The 24,517-nt window shown below is 37.6% G+C and overlaps 1 protein-coding gene across 5 annotated transcripts in view; it reads left to right on the top strand.

The window, feature by feature from the left end:
* Positions 1-24,517, top strand: part of Zbtb20 (zinc finger and BTB domain containing 20) — a 777,531-nt gene that overhangs the window by 440,251 nt on the left and 312,763 nt on the right. For all 5 annotated transcript variants that reach the window (XM_041672753.1, XM_041672752.1, XM_041672750.1 and 2 more), the window contains one exon: positions 1,100-1,144. The gene's annotated coding sequence lies outside the window, so the exon portion shown is untranslated. The remainder of the gene's footprint in view (positions 1-1,099; positions 1,145-24,517) is intronic.

The raw sequence follows: 24,517 nt of genomic DNA, 5'->3' as shown, positions 1-24,517 counted from the left end.
TCTCTAGGTCTATGGTGTGTAGCAGGATTATCCTTTACTTAACAGCTAATGTCCACTTCTAAGTGAGTACATACCATGTTTTCTTTCTGCATCTGGGTTATCTTAACTCAGGATGATGTCAGGAACTTTTCTAGTTCCATCCATTTGCCTGCAAATTTCATAATGTAATTTTTTTTAACAGCTAAGTAATACTCCACTGTGTAAATGTACCACCTTTTCTTTATCTATTCTTCAGTTAAGGGACATCTAGGTTGTTTCCAGTTTCTGGCTATTTTGAATAAAACTGCTATAAACATAACTGAGCAGGTTTCCTTGTGGTAGGATGGGACATCCTTTGGGTATATGCCCGAGAGTGTTATAGTTGAGTCTTGAGGTAAATCCATGCCCAATTTTCTGAGGAACTACCATATGGATTTCCATAGTGGCTGTACAAGATTTCACTCCTCCTAGCTGTGGAGGACTGTTCCCCTCCTCCACATCCTCACCAGCATTAGCTGTCACTTGTATTTTTGATCTTAGCCAATCTGACAGGTGTAAGATGGAATTTTAGAGTAGTTTTGATTTGTATTTCCCTGGTGGCTATGAATGTTGAACATATCTTTAAGTGTTTCTCAGCCATTTGAGCTTCCTCTGTTAAGAATTCTCTGTTTACATCTGTACCCTACTTTCTAATTGGATTATTTGGTTTGTTGATGCCTAGTCTATAGAATGCTTAATGAAAAGTACAGTGAAATTCAAAGAGAATTGCAAATTCTTGTGGTTCACAATAGTTCGATTATTTTTATGCAGACCACAATAATTAACTATGAACTTAACTTTCTCAGCACGGTGTTGTACAATGAGTTAGCAGACCTCCTCTCATTCACTGACTGCCTCTAGTTAGTAATCATCAAGTTAAAAACATCCAGGCACTCAACAAGTCACTTATGATCAAGACATAATTTTGCTTTTATTCCTAAAAAGAAGTAATCTCTGCTCTCTGTAAAATATCACCAACCTGGGTCCCAGAAGAGTGACACATGTATTATTTTGTGTGATCGCCATGTTTGCCATATGTTAAGATATGTACCAACATTTACAGCATCCTTTTCCATTTCAGACTTTTACCATCAACAATTGAATATTTCACCAAGATTGTTGTCTGGTAAGTTAACTTTCATTGTCTCTCAATTGCGGTCCAAAATATTGAAGTCTAAAGAAATAAAATGTATTCATACCAAATTTGCCAACTTCAAACTAACAAAAAGTAAATATATGGGCTGTAGTGAGTTTACCACTACAAGAATTAAATTTGAACAGAATGTTTTTAGAAATTGGTAAAATATAGAGGAATACAAGCCCATTATCACAGTATTGGTAAACATTTTGAATTACTTTGGCAGGCATGGGTGGAAGTATTGAGATGACTTGTTTAAAAGTCTTTCCAGAGAAATTTTTTCCAGCCATGAGGTGAAGCTAGCCACTGATGTCTCCTATGGAGAATGCCACAATTTGGCATTAAAAAAATACACAGAAAATCTTTAAAAAACATTTTATCTTTCTTTAAACTTCTGCTTTGTATTTTAATATTCTGTAAGTCTGAAATGTATTTTCTTCGTTTGAATCTTAAAAGCAAACATAGCCACTCTTGGATCTATCTGTGGAAAGAAAGGGGAAAGACTCGTTGGTATACGAGTAAGCAAGTCCAACTCGAGTGATGAATGGCGCAGGTCAGAGCTCCATGTAAACATAGGCTTAAAATTTGGCTCTGTCTTTTGGTGAGACTGTAAAATTTCTAAAAGGGTAGCGTTGTGTCCTCTGCACAGTTATGGTAGTAGGTGTCTAAAGGAGAGCATGGCAGGACAAAGGGTACGGTTCCGGGTCATCAAGTCAGAGCCCTGGGAGGACTGAGTTTGCTGGAGGATGGCCACAGTGAAATGCACGGACAAAGGATTATGACCTTGCCTGGCATCCCACCCTTCTGCCTGGCTCTCTAGCCTATTTAGTCATGAACGGCATAGTCACCCAAACCTTTAAAAGTCACACTCTTGAGTTCACTTTACATGAATGGGCACAAAATGAAGAAAATTATCTCTTGGGTTGATAAGGATAGCTTTCTAGTGGGGACTTTCCATGTCCATTGCACATAATCCATAGTTGTTACTCTGTTGTTTCTAATTCTGTTGCCCCTCTATCTCTGTCCCTGAGTGTATCCAGCTTGCCCCTGAAGGCCACAGGCTTTAGGACTTTAACTTTCTCTTCCTCCCTCCTCCCTGCTTTACTTGTTTTGCTACCAAGAATAAACCTTCATCCTATCAGTGTGAGCCTAGAGGCACAAGGGACAGGCTTACTTAGAAACTTTAATTTGTTGCTCCCTTTCCATTCATCACAAATGATGTCATCACAGAAGAGCCAGAGTTTCACACTCTGGCTGACTTGCAAAAAAGTGGCTTCCTCCCCTATTGCTCTCCAACACAGAGAAAGTGTTTTCTGTTTTTGTGATCAGACACAATGTGTATTGATGATTTTGTGCCTTCAGGTGTATTTTACTTACAGGCAGGAAGATGTAAAATACAGGGCAGTGCTGTGTGTTTGCAGTTTCTCTGTTTTAGTAAAAGAAATCTCCTAGGGGAAGGAGAACATATCTTTCCACTAATTAATAAATATTTATTTTCATTTTAAAATGATACATGTTCATTAAAAATAATTTGGAAAAATACGTAAGACTAAAATGAAGAAAAATTAAAGTAATTATTTCTATAATTTAAATCCAACCATTAATAATTATTTGATATATTTTCTAACTCTCATTTTCCCCTGAAGACATATTTTTGAATATGCAGTACTCAGAATGTCTCTATAATTGTTGTTCCTTCTTTCAAAATTTAACTTAAGAATTTTGCATTTAGTTATAAAGTCTTTATAGACATTTTAAATAAATTCTATTCCTATAATCAAAATGCCCAACAAAATCATTGTATTTTAACTTTTTGCATCTCCATAATCTCTTGCATATGAATAGTGAATGAATCAGTCAGTAAATAATGAATAAATGATTGAAAGTTCAAATGAAGTATATATTTTTTAAGATTATTTTGTGAAATATTTCAAATACATGAATGTAGGCAGCTTACAATAATGAACTCCCATGCCTTCATCATCTAGTTTATTCAATGGCTTAACTCGTGGGCTAGCAGTTTCCCACTGTATTGTCTTGTTTTGAGGCAAACCTCAGATATCATGGCAGTTAACTAGTTAACTGATATTTCAGGTTCATCAGGACGTTTGTACATGTTGATGTTTAAAAAGTTTCAGATAAATAGTTCTCAACATTATATGGAATACTGTTTTTCTTATTAGTGTCTTGGCCTCATGTTTTCTAATATGTAACAATTGATTGTAAAAAATCTTTGTAGCTTGTTTTATAACATCCTCAGGCACATCTGCAAGCCAAAGAGCAGTTTGGTTGATGAGAGACAGTTCGTAGAGTTGGATAGATTTCTGGGGCAAATGTTTTTCTTGGGGAGATTTTTCTTTTTTTTTTCTTGCCTCAATTTTTAGATGAAAACCTGCATGGCAGACTTATGCAGGATTAATTATCTACATTATTGAACATATGCATGTAATGTATTATTTATCTGAAGTTAAAAAAATCATCCTCTGACTACTTAGACCTCCAATCTAACTGCTTTAAGCACATACTAGATAGAGAAAAACTACTTAAACCAAACATAATACTGTTCAAACACTTACATTTTTAAAAGCTTTTTGGGCAAGTGTAAAGCATCTAATAGTTATGTGGGATTCTTAAATCTGAAAGGGCGAGCTTTTATGTAATAGTATGAGTCCTGTTTTATATACATGTAAAACAACTATACCCATACACACAGCTCTGTGTCTGAGGGGAGAAACAACGCACTGCAGAGCGGTGCCTGTGTCAATTGCCCCTGTGCTCCTAAGAGCATCCTAGAGAAACTTCTACAAGCCAGTTTTCCAAAGATAAACCGGATCCGCCACTAATGGGCTCTACAGATGCAGAATGGTCTCTTGGGACTCGTCTTTCTGTAGAGAACCTTTTTATGAATTTCTCCTTTCTTGCTGTCTTTGAATTTTCAGCCAGAGTCTGTTTGTTAGCTGTGTGTTTTCCAACAGGTGTTTCATACTCATCAGATATTCAGGATGTATAACTAAGTAACACACTGCCTCTGTAAAACCTGAATTTATGTGTTACTCTGGTCTATTTAATCTTAGGCGCACAGTTTCCATTGGCCTCGAAAGTGAGTAGCTAGAATATTGATGTGCCTAACCCTTCGAGAAGAAATAAAAGATTTCTCCACTACACTAAATCTCTAGTCTAGAAAAATATGATGGCTTACAATATGGACACATACAAAATATTTTCAGTCTGAGCTGCTAGGAAAAGCACATGGGGAAAAAGAAAGAAAGAACACAAGCAATAAACTATGCAGTCCCACAGAACACCTGTAGACATTGTTTCTCTGCATGTAAACAATACAAATTCTTTTCCTCTTCCTTCTCTTTTTGAACATTGTTTTTACTCTACTCTGGCTTAGCATGGCCACCATTACAATATTAACTAAAGAACAAAAACGTACCTGGTTCCATGGCATTGAGGCAGGCATGACAAGGGAGGAACAAGCCATTGTTCCTACATTTTATAGCAGTTCACTTTCCCATCACTGCTTGAAGATAACATGCTAACAGCACACAATGATCATTTACTTACATCCTTTCCTTACATGAGATGCGTACTACGTGCCTAACATAAACCTGAACTATTGAAAAAGTAACCACAATTCTTTCTGGTTTGTGTATTATACCATACACCCAAGTTACGGACCTAAGCTTCACCATCATAGCAGCTGTAGTAATAATAATTATCACTAATAAAAATGATAGTATTTTCTTCCAGAAAAAGCAGGAGAAGCCATCTCAGAAGTAACTCAGGCTTCCAACAGACCAATAGGCTCATCACATACTGATAAAAGTTCTGCTCTCTAAAAACCTGGGAAGTAGCTGGTGTTTCTTCCTTCTGTGCAGCTATTTGGGTCCTGATAATCGGACACTGCTGTTGTATTTGTGATCTTGTATGTCACCCAGCTTCAAAACAACATTCTGAGAATAACATAGTAATCCGTACTTCCTACCTCATAGTCTGAATTAAGTTCAGTATTATAGTTGAATGATTCTGCTTATTTTAAGGCAGGGCCTCCATTGTCAGTACCCTGCATTATGACAGGATTTTCATTGCAAGTCTGAAGATGCTGCTAACCACAACAAAAGAAGGTGGAAGGGTTTGTTCATATTACTAAATCTATTCCATGAACCTGCCGTATTTTCTGGGAAGTCTTTATTGAAAATATATTATACAATTGTAAGCAATTGCCATGAGGACAAAACTTATGTTATTCCCTCATCAAGATAACTCCTTTGATTCTGTTTCATGTGGAAGAGAAGGGAACAATGAAGTGTCTACTAAAGGCAGATATTCAAGGAGATAATTGTATAGTCAGTTCAGTCCTTTGGAATGCTAAAGAAGAATCCTGTCTCTTCTTGACTAAGATCCCCAGTGTGAACAGGAGATGGGTTTGGAGACATCTTCCATCTGAGGACTCCTCCAAAGGGACCCTCTAGGCTCCTATGAGAACCACTGTTATGTGCTCTGCCCGCCACTGTGAAAACACTCATGATTTGTTGGGGATGTGTCATCTTGTCACTGTGAGCCCATCTCACGTATTTGTGGCATGGACATCTGTAACCTTTGAGAACTGAGCATAAAGACTCTTGTAATTAATTATTTAAAGAAGTTTTAGCTCTTAACTATTTTTCTTTCTTTGTTCACACAAAAGTTGATTGGTTAATCATGTCTTTGTTTTTGTTGTTGTTGTTGTAGTAGTCCACAATGCTCATAAAACAAAAAAGGAGAGGCTGTTTATAAAAGAAATTACAATGGCAACCTTGTACTTTCTCCAGGTTGTCTCATTTTCTCCTATTTGACTACATCAAGGCCTGCCCTCTAGAAAGTGCATTTCAGTTTTGCTAGGGAAATGATAGAGAAAAATAAATTCATATTTATAAAATATTGTCAAATACAGCATGTTAGTTGTGTTAGAATTACAAATATCACAGTTCCATCAAACCCTTTTCTACTAACAAGTCTTCAGTATCTGGTCAGTCTTCCAAGGTAGAGGCCAGAACAAGGAAGAAACAGCAGCTACTTTTCATGCTCTTGGAGAACAATTTTTATTACGATGAGATGGGTATATGGTATGTTCGGAGCCATGTCAGTTCTGGGGTGCCTTATCCTGCCTTCTCTGGAATATAAAAAAAAAATTCACAGTTTCTTCCAATTAAATCAAAACCCCAAAGGCCAAGGGGGTCTCTAAGATTGTCTCCAAGTCATTCTTTCTATAAAATTTACTGATTTATTTGTTATTATTTCAATGAAAAATTTTTGTTAAGGAAATGTGAATCATTTTTTCTGTTCCAATTCCTTTTATATATTAAATGCTATTTTATTCATTTCAGTATTAAAAATAAATCTTGATGGATTGCTGTGGCTTGTGCATTTAAGAGTCAGTTTCTTGCAGGAACTCTGGTTGTCAACAGGTGCTCTTGCCCTTGTCTTTTCTCATTCTGCCTGTGGCGCCTGTCACTAGCAGTCAAATAAGGACAATTTTACCATTCTCTCCTGCTGCTCTAATTTTTTTTTTTTTTACTGCCGGTACATGAATTTGTTATTCTTTATAATTCCCTTTGAAGTTGGAATTCCAAGGGGAATCTAAAACCGACCAGATGTTTCTACTGCTGGAGAGGGAAGAGAGTCAGGATTAAGTTTAACAAAAACTTGGTCTCTAGGAAAAAAAAAATCATTTCAGCTGGAAATTATCTTTAAATGCATTCATTTGCTATATATCTGTAGTTAATTTACATTTACTAGCCTTGCGTAGGCAGTATCACCTATCAATTAAATTGGAGTAAAATTCATAAATTTTGTGAGCAAACAGATTCCTGTGGTTTGCTCAGAGCTATTTCCTTTATGGAGTTTCAGTTCTATTACCCGGGGTATTCCCCTCTCGTGCTTTACTGTGGCGCTTTGCTGCTGCTGCTCCTGATGTTGCTAAAGGATCCTTAGTGTGTCACATCAGATTTGGAGGGTCAATTCTGCCAACTGTTTCAGAGGCTGAGGCCAGGGAAGCCTGAAATTATGGAGGGAAGGAAAGAAACGCTGCCCGGATGGCTAGTCTTTGTACAGAAAGCCATTCTTTTTAGCTGTATGGTGATCAGAGCTGGAGTCAGTGATGAGGACGAGGGAGAGTGGGGGTGGAGAAGGAAGTTTTATGGTCTTTCAAGAATTCAGTTGACTTCACAATGCGAACAAACAAAAGATGGGAAAGGGAAAAGGATAGACTGGACACAGTAAAGTACAAAGAAAGTAGAGTCGATGAGATAATATTTGTGGTTTCTCACTGTGAATACTCAGACTTCCGGCACCCGTCCATCATGGGATGGGGAAGGGGAGAACTATCAGTAACTAACAAGTGTGAAAAACCTAGCCGAATAGTTGTGTGGTTTGCTTCAGGCTTCGCAGGGCATTGGACGGAGGAGACAGATGTTATTTGTGGGCTGCAGTAAGGCACTTCTCTCACTGGCTCTCTCAATTCCCAAGGCTTCCCAGGGTTTTCAGAATGATAAAGAAATCAGAGTCAATGTTCTGTGCCCTGACCTGCTGCATGGGCTGAGCTTGGGAAATGTGTTCTCCAGCTCACCACTCAGTTTCTTTCACTCTGGTCTACGTGAGTGTTACATAAGAAGCTCTAGTCGTCAATGATTATATTAAGTTTCTTAAGTCACAAGTATCAGCCTGTGGAAAGAGTGTAGCGAGAAAAGACAGAGAGGAATCACTTTAGCAGCTGATTTTGCTTATTTTAAGCAGCTTTCCTCATTTTAAAATATAAAAAATTCAGGCCCTGGAACACTGGGTGATTTGAATGTTCTGTAAGAATTTGAAAAAAAAAAAATTTTTTTCTTCTTTTTTTTTCCTTAACCATTTGTTTGACATTCAAGGACCTGAATTTTCAATTTAGTTCTTTAAAAATAGGTTGAAATGAGGGTGTTTTCAACCTAAACAGTTTCTCTTCTTTCTCTTTTTTCCTTATTATTTATTTATTATTGCAATTACTATTCTTCTTGGTCAAAGCAGATGGTATGAAAAGCATTTATGTTGGTCTCACTGCTGACAGAGCTTAACCTAATAATCCAAGACTTGGAACTTAGTGCTTCAATAAAGGAAACACTGTTTGAGGTATTTTCCATTCAAACCAGCATCAAAAGTTTTTAATTAACACCATCAGAAATTAATGGGCTGAATACAGGACAAGGTTTCTACATACCCCACGGTTGGGAACAACAGCGAGTGGGATCCATTGTGTGTGTTTGCATTTCGTGGTGTATTTTCATGGACTGACTGAAGCGCGCGCAGCCCCAGCTGCACATTTGCCTCAGCGCCCGCCTCAAGAGAGACCTGCAAAGGCCGCCTCCCTCCAGCAGTCTCATTTTGCTCACTGATTAGTGTCCTGAGTTCTTTGTGATTGTAATTGGTTAGAAAGTTTGAAATTAGCAAGTCCTTGTCAGCCATGAAAGCTTTGAAATCACAAGGCCTGATCCAGCTATCAAGCCTGCTGAAGCCTAATGGCTGGCAGAATAAGAGCTCCAGAGTGGTGAACATTCAGGCCACAGGCTGGATCCCAGACCCCATTCAGCCGCCCTCCGAGTGCCTTGTCTCAGATGGGGGCTTTGTCTAGGGCCTTTTCTTTTCCATCCGTGAAGGTTGTTTCAGGATGAACAGATTTTGGACTAATAGAGGTAGGGGGCATTGGGAAATGGGAGCAAATGGGTAGAAGAGTGAAGTAGGTTAAGGGAACAAGGAGAAAGAAAAGAAAAGGAAGAAAGTGCATAAGAGAAAGAGACCGGATATACAATGGAAAGAGCTTTATAAATATTAATATTTTGTTTCTTTGCAACTGAGTTTAATGTCTCGGGGTGGAAAACACTGAGGGGTCTAAAGGGCTCCTGGGTGCATTCTATTTGACACTTTTTAAAAAAAATTATTAGCCTACCCATTGTCAAGGAAAAGCCACTAAAGTTCATGTAACAGACTGTAACCTGCCCCACACTGCCCTGCTGTTAGTTTTGGAAGTTAAGAATATAATCCTTTCCTTTATACATTATAACACAGGAATGATCGGTTTATCAATCTTTTAAAACCACAAAAGTATTTATTGTCAACCCTAACATGAGCCTCCAAACCAGTGTGTTCCAGAAAAGTCCTCTGCTGCCTAGTCAGTTGTGAAATAAACTTAATTATCTCCTTTTAGCAAGCTGCTTGGGTACAGTTGTAGGAAGCAGAGTGGGTCAGCAATGTTGAGACAGCTCTAGAAGCTTACAGACCTTTTAATAACTTTCTATAAAGTACTCATTTATGTCTGAAACCTTCAAGTTTAATACATGTAGATATAACTCTTAAACTTTCAATTCTCTTCCATTTTAGTAAAACCTTATAAAATATGAACTGAAAAGCATACTGCCATGAATTCAAAATGTCAGGACAATTTTCAATACATCTTGGCAAGATGATATAAAATATCACCATTATTTTTAATTTCCCAAAATTGTTCAAATATTTTTTTACCAAGCACAGAAAGATCAATACATATCAGACTTCTGTAGGATAATAATGAATGAATGACTCCTAGGAACTCTGCTTCCTACCTGAACACTTTAGGATTTATCTAGTTGGGTTCTTGTTTTTGTTTATGTTGTTGGTTGTTGTAGTTTTTCTCTTTGGGGGGTGGGTGTGCCACCAAATAAATACATGGAGACCTATTCTTATTATGAATGCTTGGCCTTAGCTTGGGTTGTTTTTAGCCAATTTTTCTAACTTAAATTATACCATTTCTCTTTAACAGTGTTTTACGTCTGGATTTTTACCTTTCTTTATTCTATGATTTTTTTTTTCTTACTTCATGGCTGACTGTTGGCTGACTGTGTGACTGGGTGGCTGACTGTTGGCTGGCTGTGTGACTGGGTGGCTGACTGTTGGCTGGCTGTGTGACTGGGTGGCTGACTGGGTGGCTGACTGTTGGCTGACTGTGTGACTGGGTGGCTGTTGGCTGGCTGTGTGACTGGGTGGCTGACTGGGTGGCTGACTGTTGGCTGACTGTGTGACTGGGTGGCTGACTGTTGGCTGGCTGTGTGACTGGGTGGCTGACTGTTGGCTGGCTGTGTGACTGGGTGGCTGACTGTTGGCTGACTGTGTGACTGGGTGGCTGACTGTTGGCTGGCTGTGTGACTGGGTGGCTGACTGTTGGCTGGCTGTGTGACTGGGTGGCTGACTGTTGGCTGACTGTGTGACTGGGTGGCTGACTGTTGGCTGACTGGGTGACTGGGTGGCTGACTGTTGGCTGGCTGTGTGACTGGGTGGCTGACTGGGTGGCTGACTGTTGGCTGACTGTGTGACTGGGTGGCTGACTGTTGGCTGGCTGTGTGACTGGGTGGCTGACTGTTGGCTGGCTGTGTGACTGGGTGGCTGACTGTTGGCTGGCTATGTGACTGGGTGACTGACTGTTGGCTGGCTGTGTGACTGGGTGGCTGACTGGGTGGCTGACTGTGTGACTGGGTAGCTGGCTGGGTGACCGGGTGGTTGGTCCCTGGTGTCTAACTCTTCTCCTTTTCTCACTCCTCACTCTTCTCTCAAGCCTAGATTTCTCCTCCTATTGATTTGCTCTGCCTGGCAGCCCCACCTGTCCCTCTCTCCTGCCAAGCTTCTAGCTGTTGAGCTCTTTATTAGACCAATCAGATATCTTAGGCAGGCAAAGTAACACAACTTTTCAGAGTTAAACAAATGCAATATAAAAGAATGTTACACATCTTTGCATCATTAAACAAATGTTCCACAACATAAATAAATGTAACACATCTTTAATATTCCACATCAGATTTATGTACTCTAAGATTTGGCATCTTGAAGAGTTTAGACATGCCCTATATGGAGTATAATTGAGAAAAGATGACTGTCTTACCTCCCCCAAGCTATTCCTTAAGGGTACCAGATCAGAATGTAAGTGTGTAATGCACCTACATTTTTTCCTTTAAGTATTTCATACATATATTTTGGTATTTATCTCCCTCTCCTGACTCCTCCCACCCAAATCCTTCACTGCCTTTCTCCTCCCCCAGTACTTCATAGTCTCTCTATCCCGCTCTGTCCTCCCCCACCTCTCTCTCTACTGAGTGTAGCTTAGGTTGGCCAATTACTGTCTCGTGTGGGGCCTGCCTCTGGAGTGCAGGGCCAGCGCTGGATATACCAACTGTCATTCTGTTCAAGAAAACGGGATTTTTCCTCTCCCTGCAGCAGTCAAGGGACAAAGTCAGCTAGGGGTGGACTTCCTGCCTACCACCTCTCCCCATGATGGTTTTTCATATGCTTTGTACGGTTCTTGTGCATGCACTCACAGTTTGTGAGTTCATTTGTGTTTCTCTCTAGTTGTGTCTGAAAAACACTGTTTTCTTGAAGTCATTCATCAACTCTGGCTCTTACAGACTTTCTAGCACCTATGCCACTTAGATCTATGAGCCGTGAGGGAGGGCTATGATATAGACCTGGCATTTAGGACTGGGCACTCTGAAGTCTTTTATTCTCTGAATTAATTCCAATCTTCTGCAGGGAGAAACTTTGGTGATGAGAAGTGAGTGGTGCATGAATCCATTGATACATCAGTGAATGATTAGAACTCATTTTATTGTTACGTATATTTAGCTGAACAGTGTGATTTGTTTACTCTTAGGGTTTTTGACATTATTGACAGTGTCAGTATGGGCTCCATTTCAATAAATAAGCCTTAAATTTAATCAGAGTGATTGGTGACTCCAATAACACTTGTGTCACTATCATCACGCCAGCGTCTGCACCTAAGTTTTATAGGCTAGTATGTCATCTTTATCTGCTATTCATGCTTAATCCTTTAATCTACTTCTGACTCTAGCAGTCCCTGAAGCAATTTTCTTTAGCCTAGGCTCCTACTGGCTGAAGTATATTCTACACGCTCTTCCTCAGTGTCTTAGTTCTTTGTTATTGCTATGATAAAATGCCATGACCAACGAAATTTATAAAAGAGTCATTTAATATGGATTTGGTTTCAGAAGATTAGAGTTGATTAGAGGATACCTCACATCTTAGATGATCCACAACCATAAGACAGAGAGACAGAAAAAGGAGAACATACTGGGAATAGCATGACTCTTTGAAACCTCTAAGCCCACCCCAGAGGCACACTTCCTTCAACAAGGCCACACCTCTTAATCCTCCCAAACAGTTCAGAATACTTGGTCCCTAGCTGGTAAATGAAAGAACATATATTTTGCTTGATAACCTAGAAATTGTAATTGACTCATGGGAATGTGTGAAGACCTAAATATTTTTCGCCCATAGAAGGTTGGCAGAACGGTTGTAAATTTAGTCATAATTGCAAAATCAGTATATTTGAAGTATCAGTCAATTCAGTGGATTTCTGAGCATTGCTGAAAATCCGTGAAGCCAGGGTCGAATGAAAAATGGCAAAGTCTTGGTGCCTCTAACAGAAATATAAGATTGATTCTGTCTGTACTTACCACCAAGGAAGAGTCTACTTTTCATGAGGCACTAATGAAGCTTGAGATACAAATGGCAATAAGGTATAAAGAGAATTGCTTCAGGGTGTTATGATCAAGATAATCATTTGATACTATACACATCCTTCCAAGCTACATCCAAGAAGTAGGTTTAGAAATACTCCAAAAGGAGGCTCCAATTCTTTAAGTGGCTTATTTTGGGTCCAATTTAGTGCAGAGAACATGATATGTTATGCTAGCTATAGTCTTTCATGAAAAACAATTCTCCAATTTTAAACAGTTTGCTAGTTTTTACTATGTTGAGATAAACCATTAACAATTTTAGAATTTGTCACCCTACAAAAGTCTCTCAAGCCTCTGTTCATTTCATTTCTTGTAATACTCTATCAGTCGACTCAAATTACTTTACTAAACTCAGTGCCAACAGATGTACTAATCCCACACATGATCATGTCCTCTGCTGGGAGTCACAGAAAAGTTATGTTGTATACGGATAATGTTCTGTTACAGGGAGTAAGTAAGGGATTAGAGGTGCCATGACAGCCTACCACGTATATATAGTATGGGTTTGGACTTAGAAACATGTAGCCTGAATGAAAACGCTAAGAAGCAACAAAGGCACTCCTCAGTAGAGGCTGTCGTCTCTAGTCCCTTCCACAGCTTTCTTCCGAGGTTTACTTTGAATCTCAGTAGTGATAACAACTCAAGAGAATTAGAGGTCAGAGAAAACACACTAGTTAGAAATGAAAGCATTAGTTTTTGTTCAAGTTCTATCACTAAATAAGGGCAAAATTACATACGATTTCTATTGATCTTGCCCTCAGTATTCTCACCTCTAAAATAGGAATGTGACTTGCTACAGCTATTCTTTTTACTTTTTCATATGAAAGTCATTCTTTGGTATTGTCAGATATATAAATTAAACTACAAGAGAGTAATTAAAATCCTCAAAATCATACTAATAATCTTTCAAAATTTTGGATACTGTTATACTTATTTTCCTGTATATATAAACCATTTGTTTTCTTTAAAAAACAATCTGTGCATACCTTTGTTATCTATATCCATAATGGGAAAATAGTCAACATCATTTTACTATATGTTTCTTGCATTACACATCTACAATCTTTTTAAAAGTAACTTCTTTAACTTTTTAAGATTAATATAATTGCATCATTTTCTTCCTTCCTTTCACTCTCTACAACCCTCCCATGTATATCTCTTGCCCTCTTTCAAATTCATGGCCTTTTTTTCTTGAATTATTGTTACATAAATTTTATATATATGTGCATGTATATTTATATTTCTAAATGCATAAATACAACCTCTCTGTTGTATTTCTGTGTAGTGTCACTTTTGTGTTTATGTTTTCAGAGCTGACCCTTTGATATTGGATAACATCAATTTCCTTTACTAAGGAAGACTGTTTCTCCACTCTCAGCATTCCTTAGTTGCTTACAATCCTTTGCATAGGGCTGAAGCCTCTTAAGCTTGCCCCATGATGTTAGCATAACTAGTCATGCCATCCTAATTCAACTCCTATTGAAGCATAGATGTTGGTAAGACTTCATAAGTGTATTTTCTGACATTTCTCAAGACACAATCTCACAGCAAGCTCTGTTCTTTTGGCTTTTACTATCTCCACATTCACTGCTAGTTTTATAAAACGAAAGCCTTCAAAAATGAAATATACATTAAAACTAAATTATTGTGGTATTACTATGCTTCTTATTATCGCATTTGATAACTAAAGAAAAGGATAGAAAGTAACATTGATGAAGGCCAACTTTGCACCTTTGGAAGCGTGTTTGGAACCCCATTTGTCTTTAATATCTTTTCATTCTAATGGGGGGAGCACTAAAGACAGAGATGGAGCTCTGAGGACATTCATCTCTGAAGTCCACCTGCATAACTGCTGACTAGCTTTAGGATTCTGTGACACTTCGTTTTTGTCTAAGTCTCTCCAGAAAAGTAGTAAAGATCATAATGGTAGCATTCACCTTAAAAAAAATGCTTTGAAGATTCAGTCAGTGAATATAAACAAAATGCTTACAATGGTAGTAGTAAATATTATCTAATATTTTCTGTTGTTCAGTGTCTAATGCCATACTTTTATAGTTAGCCCTTCTGTTACAGTATTAATCCACATTGTTTCAACTTATTTGGTCTAGAAGTGGATTCCAAGAAGAAGCAGAGTGATATAAATGCAAAAGACTAAGGGCTTTAGATTTTTTAAAATTCTTCTTCCACAGCTTTCAAATAACATGACCTCCAGGAAATAGTTTATATTATGTGGTTAGTTATGGCTTTTTTTAGAATGAGCAAATACTAGCTATCTTAGTGTTTTGATGAGGATTTAAATGAGAAAGTATGTTTAGAATCTGTTATCTTGCCTAGATGATAAATGGCTCAGTAAATGTTAGCCGTTTATCCCTTGCATTGGTATTAAATTGCTTTGTTTGTTTTAAAAACTAGTATCAATGGGCAGATTAATCATGCATTTTTATAAGCACCACTCACAAAGTAAGGTGGTAAAATACATACCTAAAGACTGTGTTGGCAGCGATGCTAGGCGTGAGCTGGTACATTTCTCAGCTTTCTACAGTTTATCACATTTTCCTGACTCTATCATGGTTGTACTCAGGTAGATATAAAAATGTACCCATTGTTTGTTTGATCCAATAACAGTCTTTATCACACAATAGGCTTCTCTTTTTTCTTAGTCTATTGATTTGATTTGAAAGATTTTATTCAAGTGAGCAGAAAACATTCTATAAAGCAGCCTTGTAGTTCCTTTGATGAGCATAAAACATTATTAAATGAATTTAAAAGTAAGGCATGACTGATCAAGTGAAAAACTCCATATTATCTATCTAACAGTTACCAAGCATTGGTTCTGGCATTGTAGCATTTGAACATCATTACTTAGTCAAATACATCAATACACCATATTTCTTTGCTGATTTTTATTTGTTAAATTCAGATGAAAGTTCAAGGCCAATACCCTCAGGCTCTAACCATCTTGAAGTTAGATAACTCTTGAAGGAGATAACAGAAAATATTACATCCATATACAGCAGAGAGAAAGGGATGATCGTCAGCATGCTATAGGAAGTCAGAGAAAAAGGTAGATTTTCAGGGGAATGAAAAGAAAAACTTTGCAGAGGAAGTGAGTGGCCTTTCAAATATATTTTGCAAAACAAATGGGATTCTTTATCCCAGGGGAAAAAATAATACAAGATTGCCTACCCAGGGTGAAGGCAAGTCAGGAGAAGAGCACACTGGGGAGTCCCTGTGCTTGAGAAGGGAGGACTTCAGTGGTGAACCACTGGGGCATGGTGGGATTTCATAGAAGAAACACCTGGATTTCAGGGAAGAGTCTGCTGTAGGCTAGAGTTCTGTATAGGCAAGGGAGTGGGGTGCTCCAAATTTGCCTTTGTGAAATCAGAGAACAATGACATATCCAGGTCGGGCTTCCTAAATACTTTACTCATCTAGGAATCCAGTGGTGCCCAGTTCTGGATAGCTTAGAGATTTATACAATTTTACGCCAAACCATATTCTTTTAGGGTACACATCTTAGCCAGTGGAAGAGGTATTCTGTCTGAAATAGATTGAGTAGTGAAGTTAACCTCTATGAAATTAAGAAAAAAAAAAGTCTCTGGGTTTGATCACCAGAATTGCACAACTAAAATAAATAAATAACTTTCCAAGTATATCATTTCTCATCTTTAAAATAGTTCATTTGTAAATATGTAAAATAGTATCTGAACTTGAGTTTGGAGATAAGGTCTTACTGCTTAGTCTTAGGCCACGATGACCTTGGATTCACAAATGCAAGCCTATCTCTGCCTTCTTAATGGTGATGTTAAGGGCATATGCCACTATGCCCAGCCTGAATTTCCTTTTATTTTATTAGAAAGCCTTTAAAAAATCAATCAGCACCAAGATTAGACTACCTATCCTGCCAAGTTGGAAGTATCTTGTGTCAAGCACCTGTGCATTTCCCCAGCAGCCTCATCGCCTCTGTTCTCTTGCCAGCTACATTCCCACAGTCTTTCTCAGGCCAAGTTTATTCACACAGTCTCATTATTTACTACAATAATGGGTATATATATATATATATATATATATACCCATTATTATATATATATATATATATATATATATATATATATGGTTTCTATTTAATGTCAAGATTTGGGAGGGTTCTTTTTATTGAAAGTCCTTTCTGAAATTATCAAGTCATTACAACTTCCAGTCAAATGTAAGAATTCAGGGTTGTTCAGGGCATCTCAGTATGATTCAGGCTCCCACAGTACCCATCTCAAACACTTAAAAGACACTGTTGAAGATCATAGACAAAAAAATAAAAAAATAAAAACAAAAACAAAAAAAACCACTCATGCCACCAATATAGAGGTGGAGATACTGTGATTTGATGGCCTCCTGGGGAGTCTCTGACAGCAGTGTTGTAGTCCTATCTTGCCCTCTGCTTCTTTTCTTCCTATGGTGCATTTGGCTCTGTGTGAATTCTACCTGTGCATCTTTTAGTTCTTGACAGAAGAACGGAAGCAGTTTGCAGAGTAACGCTGGCATTAGTTGGCGATGCCAAGGCTCCACTGAAGGTTTTTTTTTTAAGTTGAATATGTTCTTGTTTTCTTGTTTGCTAATTTGTAAAATCAATCCAAAAGTGAAGAAAAAATCAAATTTTGCCAATTTGAAAAGAACAAAAACAGCTAAAACCTCCTTTTAAAATTTTCTAAGCTATTATGAGATTACAGACAAAAGATTCTACATGAAAGATTGTTTTGAAAAAAATCAGGTGGCTTTGCCTTTCTTTCTAACTTCAGAAGTCTTTGTCAGATATGAAAAAGAAACATACTCAAAATGAAGAGTAAATATAATTAAAATGGTTCCTTGACTTGTCACATAAGCTTCTTATGGGCAAAATCTGTATAAATCTAATACTATGAAATTTGGGCAGAAAAGAATAAGAAAGAGTGGGCAGGGAGAGAAGTTTGATTTCATAAGAATATGCATAAAAATGATAGTAGAAGTGACATTAAATCCCTAACTGCTTTTGATAAGAACATTTCGATGTATTGCTTTATTTCTCCTACAAGGCTTGCCATGTGACTGGCATACAATGTCTCTTTTTCATAGCTAATAATGAACAAGTGATAGTACACAGGCCACATTAGTGTGCTGTAAGCGCGAATTTTCTTGTAACAGGAACAATCAACAGGGCAACTGTTTTAGCATAAAGGTCACATAGTTATTAAATATCTCCCGTAAATTTATCATTTATCAGGTAGTATGGGGTTGTGATTAAGCATTTACATTTTGAACACTTATTAGGTGAATTTTGTGAGCCTAAATTTCCTTTTGTATAAAGTAGTGATTATTAGAGTCCACTAATCAGAACCTTATAAAGAGAGGAAAATTTTGTTAAGATAACACCCTAATGCAGTTTGTAGTATTCCCGGCACACAGTAAGTAATGTCTGTATCCATTTTGCATAATATATAGTAAAGATAAACGTATTACACATAGAGTCTTTATACAAATTAAATGAATTAATATATATTATATATATATTTAACATTCAGGAAGTTGTATACAAAATAATAACAATTCATTCATATTGATTATTCTCTCTGAAAAGAAACATAATCTTCCTGGGGAAAGAACATATGTATTAATAGATTAAAATCAATAATAGTGAAGTTTATTAATCATTGACCTCCCATTGAGCTTTAACATTCACTGTCCTGTTTAACATAATGACTAAATGAAAAGTCTATTACTATTCTATACACAGGAGGAAACTAAAGCACGGCTGAGTTAAGCACTGTGAATACCTGAGCTTGACCTTTCCTTCTGACCCCAAGCTGTACTTTTACTTAAGAAAGGCTGTGCACAATGGAATAAGAGTTCAGACCAGAAGAGGAACAATACAGATGAATCAGCTGCTGCAGAGAGGTTCAGAGGAGTAAGAAAGGCTCATCTTCAGGCACCAAAGTAACATACCCTACACACAATTATTCATCTTCTTCCTTTCTGTGGTCTCAGTTACCAGGATTCATCCATAGTCAGATAATATTTAATGAAAAATACCAGATGTAAGTGTACATAAATTTTCAGTTTCCTGCTCTTCTGAGCAGCATGATGAAATCTCACACAGTCTCACCTTTCCACACTGAGTACACTACCCAGTTACTACTGGTAACTGTCTGGGTTATCAGATCAATCTTTGTGCTATCTCAATTTTTATATTAAAATGAACTTTATTTTACATAACAATAATTCCTCTGAGTAAAAATTAGTGACACTAACAATTTGGATGTGTTAGAAATACCTTGTATTTTAAATTAAAGTGAAAAGCTTATCATAGTTATGTATTACATGAAAATAAAACAGTATATTAGACAGGGATAAATACTATCAGTGGTATCAGCCATCCTCTGTGAAGTTCTCTAACATATTCCCTATATATTACTCAGTAAACATAATCATCATGTAGATGAGGCTAGCTCTGTGGGTTTCAATTTTGGCTCTACAAGTTGACTGTGTTATCTTGAGATAGTTTCTAATTCTTCTCTTATTCTGTTTTTCATCAATAAATTGAAAAATGATAATACAGCCTGATAGAGTTGCTATGGAGGTTAAATGAGTTAACACATGTGATAACCATGGTGCCTAGGATGTCTAAACATTAAATAAGCGTTGATTACTGTTGATACCACTATTCCTATTGTTGCTGTTTTTGTATGTTATGAATGATGGGACTACTTTGAAACTTTTCCTTCTTGAAGTGCCTTTACAATGTAAAAACAAACAAACTAATATTTTGCAAGTCTGGAACATCAGAACATCTAAAGCATTGTTTTTCTTCTGTATCTCAAGAACTATACTTCAATCAAGCATGACGAGAAAGGAAAACACATGTCAGAGGATTCCATTGTATATTTAGGGAAAAGAAATTCAGTAAGAGTATGTTGCTCCTCAAGTGATTTTTTCTTCCCCACGTGTATTCACATTGATATTTCTCAGTTAGCTTTTTTCTTTTTAGAAGATAGTAATGTCAAGTTTTTTAAAGAATATTGTTATTACTTTTCTGGACAAATAAATATATTTTAATATACAGAAAACTTTTAAAACACTATTGACAATACTATGGTATAGTTTATACTGTCACATGTAGTCTATTTTGTTAAAAGCACAGTAATGTGCTTAGTACTTAAATGAACAGAAACCCCCTTTCTACACAAGAAAAAGAGGACAGTATTCATTGACAGGGGTCTGAAAGGAGAACATCCCAAGCTGTGCCTTTCACACAATTCAGGCAGCTTTTCCACTTTGATGAGAACAGCTGGTTTGGGATACAAGGGCAAAGAATACAACATGGCTAGAAGGCCAGGGCATTGGCAGTGCCATTAGTGTCACAGAGCAACGAGTATCTGTCTAGGAAAGATGAGATTTTTAAAGTGCTTGTAATATAGCTCATGGGCAGCACTTAGCTGGATATGGTTGTGTGCTAGTGACCCCCACAGAAGCAATTCAAAACATGGCCCCTTGCTTGTGTCCATTTCAGAAACCCTTTGAAGTCAGGCAGCTATACTAGCACTATTATATTTTGATGTTTTGTTTCTGAATGGATTATTTAAACACAGATCACATTTAAAATGCTCGGCAATGTTAAGCAGTATGTGTCCCATGCCAATATTCTATAAATCAAAAGCATTTCAAATTTTTACTACTTCATACAAAGTCAATTTTACCTTTCTTTTCAGTTCTTTAAAATTTTCTCATACATTATTTCATTGATCAGTCTACCTTATAGACAGATGAAAGCTTAGTTTAAGATTTTATTAAACAATTTGATTTTATACTGATTTGTTTTAGTTTATAGTACAATCACTTGGATTATACCTACTCTTGGTGCTGGATATTGAAAAATGTCAGTTAATGATTTAACCTAGAGCAAGGTGCAACATGCTCTTGTTTGGGTTTTGTTCGTGGCAGATGTAGTTGACTGGTTTGTTGAAAATTTGGTAATTTTGCGTGGGGGAAGGGTTTCCCTGTTTGTTTCAAAAGTCTCAGCTTCCCACTTTGCTTTATGGAAGTATACAACATCTCTTTATACACCGAAACGATTTTCTGTGTGCTCCATAAACGGAGTTAAAACTTACCCAGGGCCTCAAAGCCTGTTCATTACCAAAGACCCTTTCTAGCTAATTGTTTGTCTTCTCAATGACACCTGACCCAGTGCAGTTGCTAAAGCCCAGGCTCTCAGGCATTCCGAGCATTCCTATGAAGGTTTCTATAGTCTTTTTGTTTTCTTTCCTATGCCTTAATAAGAGATTGGTGTTTAATATAGGAAACTCCTTGGTTCAACCCCCTCAGGTTTTGGTAGGAGGAGCTCCATGAAACTAATATGTGGAACAGATAATATCAGAGCTGAGCACAGTGAAATTCCCATGAGTCTCTACACAAAAATGTGTTTTGAGAGCAAAGGTATCTCCTGGACATTTAACTTGCCTATATTTAAAGGTAGCGTATTCTTCCCTACTGCATGTCTTAGGGTATATCCATGGGGAGTCAAGTTCACAGCAAACTTCTAGTTCACAGATTTCCTGGAAGTTCATACAACCTTTATCACTATTCTTCACACAGGAAAGTATTACCAGCAATATGAAGAAATTAGGAACATATTCTAACCAAGCCGAAGCATAGTTAAGCATTTTAATAATGCTAAATTTGAGATGTTGTACTGATGAGATATTTTCCATACAAATAAAGAACAAAGTATATAAAACCCCAGGACTGGAGCTGAGTTAGAATTACAATGCAGCTGTCATTTTTGCATTTCCTGCTTTTCATGAAACGTTACTAGTGATCCTCTGTCATTTAAATCAGTTGAGACTGTGGATTTATCTTAATTTTCACCCTTTGTTTCCCCTTTTTGTGATAGCAGTTATGAGATATGATGATGTAGAGTGTTTCTGCTTATAATGGTTTCAGCCTTATCCCTTGGCAGACTAAATCTTCTGGCTAATTCACTGATCAGTTAAATAGTTGAGGTTATTATTATTATAATTATTATTTTACATTTATATAGCACTTTTCTCCAAGGGTTTCAAGGCATTTTACACACAGTAAATTACCAAATAGAAATTAATCCTTATATCATCCTGTGGGGTAGATCCACTCACATTAATGAAATTCTATGAAAGTCCCCTTGTGTCACAGCCCTACCCACTCCCCAGTGAACCTGCCCTTTCTTCTCAGAAAGTAGAAGGCTCATGGCATTGCAGGAAAGCATAAAAGAGAGATCCTAAAGAAAACAATCCTATATCTTGACTTTAGGGTTCTGAGCTTCCTGGAAAATAAACTAATGGGGGCAACCAAACATGTAGGGGAACTACTCACTTTGTAGTTCCATTTAATTCTTCAGAGGACAAACTGGGATGTAATCTTGAAGTATTTGACTGTACAAAAACTACATAGGAGTGCAAAATTCAGATTCCAAGACTTTCAAACCCACAGAGGTTCTCATTTAATTGGTCCAAAAAGAGCTCTGGGTTTTAACTCCAGTGGATTTGGAGGCCAGTGGCGCTTAGGGAAATGAAAATGACTAAGGGAGAACTGTTACTACCCAATGTATATACCAGAAAATGATGGCTCAAGTAAGCAACATGTCACAATATTTGGCAGAGCCAAGACGAGATGCCAAGTTGGCAAGTCTCCAAATCTGTACTTTTTATTATATTAATGCTTCAATGCTTCCAGGAAAGGGTAAGTTGAGAAACAAATATAACAGAATTTAAATATAAAGGAGTGGAGAGGGCTAGAGATACAGGCACAGCTCATACCTAGCATATATAAAGTCTGTACTGGCTGGTTTTGTGTGTCAACTTGACACAAGCTAGAGACATCAGAGGAAGGAACCTCAGTTGAGGAAATGCCTCCCATGAGATCCAGGTGTAATGCATTTTCTCATTTAGTGATCATTGAGAGAGGGCCCAGACCATGGTGGATGGTGCAATCCCTGGGCTGTTGGTCCTGGGTTTTATAAGAAGGTGGCTTGAGCAAGTTATGGAAAGCAAGACAGTAAGCAGCACCCCTCCATGGCTTCTGCATCAGCTCCTGACTCCAGAATCCTGCCCTGTTTGAGTTCTTATGCTGGCTTCCTTAATGAACAGTAATATGGGAATATAAACCAAATAACCCATTTCATCCCAACTTGCTTTTTAGTCATGGTTAGCAATAGAACCCTAAGACAAGGTCCTAGAAGCAATGCACAGTACTGCAACAACATAAATCAAAATAAAATAAAGGGGAAAATAGCACATGAAGAGTTGTATTCTTATGGACTGGCATATACTGGCTCCTTCAGAAAATCAGGTTCATTTGGATGCCTAGGCGTGGAGAACTATCTCCTTTACTGTGGCATTGTAGCCCTTTGTTTCAGGGCCCTTGATCCCTCAAACCAGCTACTCAGTCAATTAACTATAACCCACTGAGTACCTGAACTATTTGCAGTGTTGAGTTGTTCACCCTGTCTGTGAAGTGTGGCTTCTGCTTAGTAAGTGTCACCAGGAGACAAGTTGTAATCACTTTTTTGTTTATGGGAGTAGACTGTTTATGAGGTGGGATAGATTTTATTTTATTTTTTTGAGGTAGTCTTATTCCACAAAAGTGAGGGGAGTATCTGACATAAAATAGATATAACCATTTCAACTATTGTTTTTCAATTTAATATTTAGGACAATTTCATTTTTATTTATCAAATTAATTTTTTATTCTCTTTTCTTCAAAAACTGGGCCAAGGCATTATAGTAAGAAATGTACACAGACATAGTAGGTTCCTTGCTCAGATGGGTAGGCATTCCATGGTGAGGTCCAGAGGCACTCGTGGGATATAGTTAGGGTTTTTAGAAACCAGAAACATGGTAGCATGGAGTTGCTTGTGGTAAGGATTCCCACAGTCTGTGTAAACTTGCCATACTTCTTTTCCGTGAGTACTAGAGTCAATTGGATTGAGAGAATCTGTAGTCTTTTTCTCAAAAGCATGTAGCACTTAGCTATGGATGGTAATTATTGTTGTCCTAGTGAAAAGTTTTGAGTCTCGCTAACATACTTTCTATTCCTGGAATCTGGCTTCTGCATCTACACTTCTCATCTCTGTTCATGTATATGGATGTGTTCATGTTTGTATGCACCTGTGTGCCGGTGTGTGCGCATGCATATGGAGAACAGAAGTTGCTCTCTGGCATCATCCTCAATTGCTTTCCACCGTGTTTTGAGGCAGGTCTCTTGCTGGAGCTGGAGCTCAAGACTCAGCTAAGGCTGGCTGTCAAGCTTCAGGGGCACTGCTGTCCCCACTCCCCAGCACTACGATTACAGGCCCAAGCCCATTTGGCACTTGTTTTTTTAAACATGGGTGCTTGAAATGTGAACTTGGGTCCTCATGCTTGCAGTGTAGTACTTTCCCTATGAAAACACATTCCTAGAACCCTTCCCATCATTTCTCTTTAAACACTGTGATTATTCTCAGTCCTGAAAGGACAAATTTTATTTAGAGTTTAAAGAACCCAGGCAATGCAACAAAACAGCATTTCTAAGTCGGTGTTGGTAGCAAATGAGGATGCATTGATAGACAGAAACAGTGTGCTCCTTACGAAAGTGCTGTTTGTTCCTTGGCCTTTCAGGTTTGCTCTCTTCAATATCATTTTATGCCTAGGGTGGGTCAAGATTTCTCTGTAACTATGTATAACACCGCTTTAAGAAGAAAAGCATAAGAGTCTGATTACAAAATTAAGCACAGAGTCTTGAAATAAGC

This window comes from Microtus oregoni, unplaced genomic scaffold (genome assembly GCF_018167655.1).
Source record: "Microtus oregoni isolate MIOR12 unplaced genomic scaffold, Mior012 000023F_ref0000262, whole genome shotgun sequence".
NCBI classification, from domain to species: Eukaryota; Metazoa; Chordata; class Mammalia; order Rodentia; family Cricetidae; genus Microtus; species Microtus oregoni.
Note: the sequence above shows the minus strand (reverse complement) of the source record. Positions and strands in the feature narration are given on the sequence as shown.